This window comes from Hipposideros armiger, unplaced genomic scaffold, assembly GCF_001890085.2.
Source record: "Hipposideros armiger isolate ML-2016 unplaced genomic scaffold, ASM189008v1 scaffold_140, whole genome shotgun sequence".
Taxonomy (NCBI): Eukaryota; Metazoa; Chordata; class Mammalia; order Chiroptera; family Hipposideridae; genus Hipposideros; species Hipposideros armiger.
Window position 1 is genome coordinate 1,357,663 of NW_017731490.1, and position 6,682 is coordinate 1,364,344.

General features: G+C 41.7%; 1 long non-coding RNA gene across 1 annotated transcript in view; it reads right to left on the reverse strand.

Moving 5' to 3' along the window:
* The window catches only part of LOC109386845 (uncharacterized), an 18,854-nt gene extending 15,542 nt beyond the window's left edge, over window positions 1-3,312 (reverse strand). The window contains exon 1 of the long non-coding RNA XR_002124862.1: window positions 3,257-3,312. This is a non-coding gene — a long non-coding RNA (uncharacterized LOC109386845). The remainder of the gene's footprint in view (window positions 1-3,256) is intronic.
* Between the last annotated feature and the right edge of the window lie 3,370 nt (window positions 3,313-6,682).

A 6,682-nucleotide genomic window follows, 5' to 3' on the forward strand; every position in this document is an offset into this window, starting at 1 on the left:
GAGGGAGGGAGAGAGAGAGAGAAGGAGATTAAGAATTGGCTTATGCAATTTTGGAGTCTGGCTGAGCAACTCTGAAATTTGCAAGGCAGGCTAAAGGCAGGCTGAAAACTCTCAGGCCAGGAGCTAACACTGTTATCCACAGGTGGAATTTCTTCTGCCTCAGAAAGCCCTCAGTTTTGTTCTTAAGGCCTGTCACTGGTTAAATGAGGCCCACCTAGATTATCAACTATAATCTCCTTTCTGTAAAGTCACCTGACTGCAAATGTCAAACACATCTACAAAACACCTTCACAGCAACACCTAGATCCGTATGTGGTTCAATAAAGTGGCCTCACCATGTTGGCACATAAAACTAACCCTCCCAATCGGTAACCCCACCAGGATTTGAGCCAAGCCTCTGACTCCTAGCTTTAATTCCAGGGCATTGTGATACACTGCCTTACCACTAATACTCGTGGAATGACTAAAAATGGAAGAATGGATGCTATGAAAGTGGATGACTGTTGCTCTTCCTGAAATAACTGCCAACCTTCCCTGTCATCTGTCCCAGCCTTGTTGAATACCTCAATTTGTAATGTGTGTCCAGGACTCTGAGAAGAGCTGTTTAAAATACATTTGGAAAGAAATTTAATGTGTGAAGCCTACTAATTTTGTGACCAGAGGTCTCTCTCTGTATATTAGGGATTTGTGGCAGAAAACCCCCAAACGGAATTTCAGCACATCTGAATTCAAATGTCTGGTTGTCTGACAATAGGATTGGCAGCCTAACAACTTCCAAGCTGACATGTCTTACTTTCCTGGGGAAAGTGACTAAAAGCAATTTACACATTCCTGAGGGTGGAGCGTGTCTTTTCTTTGCCTGCTATGGAGAGCACAGTAACCAATGCCAAGGTAGAGACTCAGGAAGTTTTCTCCATACCCTCCTTAGCCTGATTCAAAAGTTGAAGTCTGAACATCACACTTCTTTTTATCATTCCTTCTCCTTTTTCCTCTGCTTGAAGGCTGCTGTCTTTCTTCCTAACACTTCCAATCCATGCCCTTGTCCGTATAGTGTCAGGAATCCATGACGCACAGTGGGCGCTGATTAAACCTCTGAGGACATGAGCTTTTTCCTTTGCTCATCGGTTTTCCATTTCTGTTCCCTTTCCTTTTGAACCAATTGACTATTAGGTTCCGTAGAGTAAGCTTTTGAATAGGAAAATCTGGAAATACTACCTACCTGAGAATTACTACCTGAAAATGAACACAGTGTATTGTCACTGAGGCTACTGCTAATTGTTTCTACTTCTCTCGGGTCCTCCAGAGCGTTACTTAAATTTGTTACTCAATTTCCTTTAACAACAAAAAGAGTGCAGTTGAATTCAGTAAATATATACTAAGTGTCTGCCCCACAGAAAACACACCAGAAGATAAAGAGTTGAACAGGGTGCAGGCCCTTGAAAAGCTTCAACTCTAACGGGAGAAACAAGTACGTAAACGGAGGGTAGGTTTCCATAAGGGGAGCTGAGACAACGGGCATTTGTGAGGAAAATATTTCAGACTTCTCTGTAGGTACTGGGGATCCAGCTAGTGGTTAACAGATAAAATAATTCCCCCCGTGGAGGGAGGGGCCTGACAATAAACAAATGATTATAAATAAGAATGTCAGTGCAGACAACCCAGACTAATAGGACAGAGAGTGACAGGGTTGCACGTGATTATTTTATGCTTGGTGATTAAGCACACCCTCTCACATGAGGTGATATTTGAGCTTAGACTTGAATTTCAAGAAGCAGCGATTTGGGGCTAAGTGGATTCCACACAGATGGTACAACAAATGTGAAGGCTCAGAGGAGATTATGTGTCAGCTGTTCAAGGAAAAGAAAGAAGACCTGTGAACAGGAATATAAAAGCAAAGAATGAAGTAGGGGGTGAATTGAGGAGGCGCCAGACACCACATTCCTGGAGCCCGTGGGAGCCACCGTGGGGTTATAAGCAGGGGGTGGTATGATCTGATTTATACTTTCAGATGATCATGATGGTGCAGAGTGAAGGATGTTTCATGTGGGTCATATGTGGAAATAGGGAGACCAGTTAGGGGTCTGCTTTGGTCCAGAACAAGTGGTTGCTTGGATAAGAGTGGCCCTTGGGGAATGGTGAGGAGTTCTGAGAACGTGAGAGATATATTTGGTAATAGAATTGACAGGAGTTGCTGATGGGTAGATGGATGGTGGGAGGAGGGAAAAGAAGGAATCGAGGCGACCCCCTATGTTTCTGTCCCAGGCAACATGGTACATGATGCTGCCACTCACTGAACTGGGAAGCTCCTCGGGGTGTCCTGATTATCACAGGAAGCTAGAAGCACATTCCGTACATGGAGAGACGCATGGATAAGGCCTGGCGTGAAGGGAGAGAGCCGAACTCTCAGAAAATATCGGGCTGGAAGACTGTGTACATTGTTGGGAAGCTGGGAGGCACTGAGGCTGGAAGGTCAAGGTCGTATCCTGAGGCCTATAACACTGAGGGCCATGAATGTCATAGGGGAGGGGTGAAAAGAGGATCCGGCAAGGGAGCCACAAATAATGCAAAAAAAAATTTTTTTTAAAGGAAAACTGGAAAAGTCTCACACACAGACTTAGTCGCTGCCTTAATACACCCAGAAACTGAAGGGACCCAATTGGGCAACTCGAAAGCCATACAGACTGAACACAAAGAGTGCCTAGAAACCATCAAGAACTGCCAAAGCCGTGTCAGGGCCCTTAGAGGTAACTTGTATGTCCCCGTTTCCTCTATGCTGCTCTGCATAGCAGAAAAATGGGGGCCTATTTATTTAAGACTGACACAGTAAAGGGCCCATTTCCTGAAAATCTTATTTGCGATCCAGAATTTTAGGGCACATCCTGGACAACAAAGATGGCTATAGAGAATATGCTATTTGAAACTCTCAATAACATTGCAAAGTGTACCTAAAATATTTCAGTTTAAAGAGAATGTTATCTAATTCCTCCCCCCAACCCCCAACACACACACACACACACACACACACACACACACACACACACACACACACACTATTGAAACACTTCATCAAAAACAGGGCAATGATTGTCAAGGGGAGAAGGACAGCCCACACTGGCTCTTCACCACTGGACTGCATCAAAATGACCTGAGGAGCCATTCAAACCCCACATCTACCTTCCGGAATTGCTGTCCTACCCCAGCACTCATGAATCATATAAGACTCCCCATCCACGCAGAAAAATAGAAGACGGAGTACCTCTGAATGAGGGGTTCCTTTAGGTGTTTGCTTTCTGTCCATTTGAGTCACCAATATGCAATTTTGTATCCGTTGGCAGAGCCTAAGGAAAAGAAAAATGGATCAGACAGGTTTTTGAAACCAAATTATTGCCTTTCTGACAGATGCCACTGCGTTGCTTACAAGTATTTTTCCCATTAAGTTTTAGCGAGTACAAAGGGCTACAGTAAATAACCTTTCATCTGCAGAAGCTTTTCAAGGAACAAATAAGGAATAATGCAAAGTAATCCAGGGAGAAGTTTAAAGAGAGATTGTATTACCTGAATTCCAAGTAATGAAGGGAAGGTAGAAAACTGAATACAATTTCTTTCTGGGGGTATCATCCTCTCTAATATATATTTTACATGCAATTTTTTATGTTATTGTAAATAATTAAGCCTACTTGAATTAGAAAAAATATATATGAGATTACATTTGAGGCAGCAAAAAAAAAAATCTAAGAATAAGTAACCGTACCTTGATACATTTAGGAAGGTTTTATTATCAAATAGTTAATGGATAATTCAGTTTCTTAGTTTGCATTTTTCTTTTCTGGGCTAGATAAGAGAGATAGATAATTTCTCTGGCATACGATGGTAACTTGTGGTATTTAAATTGTTTTAAAGTTCAACTAAGTTGTTTTCTTTTTTTTTTTTCATGCAATAAGAACTACATTTCGAGGGGAAGTTAGGAAACCTCATAATTTTGCACATGAAAAAGAAACATGAAGACCAGGAGGATGCTGGAAGTTTCAATGGTTTGAAATAAGCCGTGCATAGCTAATCAGTAAGAAAATCCTGGATTACAACTAAACCATAACCGACGAATATAAATGAACACAAAGCGTGTGAGTGATTCTTGCTGGAAAAAAATTTTTGAATTATCAAGTAGTTTTCCAAAAATTGAAAAATAGAAGACACTCAATTCTTGGCAGTACACAGCCTTGATTAGATGTATCTGTGTGTCAGTCAACCAGAACACACAATAGAATAATTTAGGTTCGTTCTCTCGCAGTCTACAAGCATCATCATTTTCACATGGAAACTTGGCAATGTCACACCTCATTTCTCAGCAGACTTAAGAGCATTGTGCAGTCTTGAGGTGTTTTGAATCACCTTTCCAAAATGAATCCCAGTGCATCTCCACTCTCCTTACAAATCGTTATTCCGTACAATTAAAGTGAAACTGCACTTGTCAAAACAAGGTAACAAGTCTGGTGCAGTAGCCCTAGATTCCTTTTTGATCATCCTTGGTCACCTGCTCACAAAGTTTGCCACTTGAGCTATCCGCAATGCCACCCCAATCTTTATTAGTGAGTTAGTTATTGCCACCTTAAAACCTGAACAATTAGTTTCAAACAAAACTCAATGTTTAATGAAGCAGTAATAATGTACTAGAAATAAAACTTCAGAAATCTTACAATTTTTGACTTTCTGTTTTGGGGGACTTTATGATGATAAAATAAAACCAATACCTAATTTGGAATTTACAGTGTTTGGGGGAAGGCGATAGATTCACATGAGTACCCACAGACTGAATGGCTTCGCTCTTTTCCAAAATACCAGTTGGGCTGTGCCAGGCTCACGGATTTCTGTGGCTTAACATAACAAAGCTTACTCCTCACTCATGCTAAGGCCTGATGTGACAGTGGGGGCTCTGCCCTGTATTGTCAAGGACCCTAGTGAGCACAGGTACCATCTGAAAACTTGCCCCCCACATCATTTCTGTTCACATTTCATGGCAAAAGAAAGTCGCAGAGCAATGCCCACCCACAAAGGGAGAGTGGGGAAGTACCTATCTACTATGTGCCTGGAAGAGGAAGAACCAGAATAATCATGAAACAGTTCTTGTGGCAACCAAATCCAAAGATGGTTGAGTGGCCACTGAAGGGCAAGTTCTTTGATAATCCCCAGAGCAAACATGACGTTAGGGAATCATCTTAGATTCTGTATCTTACCTCTCCTTAGGGGCTACCTATTTCCAATCCTGTGGTGATCGTTTTATGCAATGTTCAATATTCCACATAGAGAAAAACTGAAATCACCAATAACCAAGTAAATATGAATCACAGAAGAAAACCGTGTATTTCAAGAAGAATCCTGGGTACCCATTCTCCCCTTCGGATCTCCTTCTTACACACTGATGAAGGAGCAAGTGGCACCCTGTCACGTCTGTGTGGGAGCTGCCAGTAACCAGACATGTAGTCTGGGATTCCAAAATTGAGATGTAAATTTTAAAGCTCTCCAAAATAATTACATTCACTTACATTTGCAAATAAAAAAAGACAGATGTTATCTCTCTACACTGATAGGTGCCACAGAATGTGCTAATGTACACAGGTTCCTCCTTATACAAGATACACAGCATTATATTTTGAGATCTGACACATGAAGCTCTTTCCCAAAGGTACAGGTAGGCGCAGGACATTCACTTTGCCAAAGAGGCTCAAGGTTCTAGTGTAGAGGACCATGTGTTCATGACAGGTGCATTTAGTGGCCATCATGCCTTCATATTCTTTATAAGTGATTGAGCCAACGGGCTCAGGGGTCAACCCACTCAAAGGGCTACATTCGTCAGGCACACATGACAGCTTCGGCGCTGAGGAGCCCAACTTATTCTCCCAGATGATGCTCTGCACCGTGGTGTCACCTGGAGAGCCATACCGCCCGTGATGTTCACAAGCAGGAAGTTCTGTATCTGACCATTTGCAACAACCATTCTGATGCAGCTGTTTTATCCAGGGAGACATAGATGGCTATTTTGACACAACCACTTTGACACGGTCTTGTCAAAATTGGAAAGGCAACATGTAATCACATTCTCCTCTTGTCAACATGTATTTAACAGACATTCCCAACCATCCTAAGCTTCACTTCATCAACAAACTATACTCTAGGGAATCACACCAAAATGGAAACACTGTTTGCTTGGGTGTTATTTTTATCCTGTAATAATTTATACAATATTACCATTGGCCTTCATCCTAACCCTGAATATGTCCCCATTCTTTAATGGCAAGTCTTCTCTTGTGTGTTTGCACAGAGTTTAACACTACGCATCCTTCTCATCCCACCCCAGGGCCTGTGCCTTCCCGGTACTCTTCCCCACTGCTGTTGCCTAGACTCAACATTTACAGTCATTGAAAATGATCTGTAATAAGTTTTTATTATCTATAAATCCCTGCTTTGCCCTCCCAGGAGATTTGGTAAACTATTAAAAATAATTGGCACTCATTAAGAACTGGGCCAAAGATTGATGGAATAATTTCACAATCAATCCATGGGAAATTGTGAGCTGCTCTTCTCAGGCATATGAGGAGAATTTTATCTTTGTATCCTTTTTCTTTTTTGTGGAAAGAATTTCGTCTTTCCACAGTCAAAATTGTTCTATGGCTTCTAACATATTACA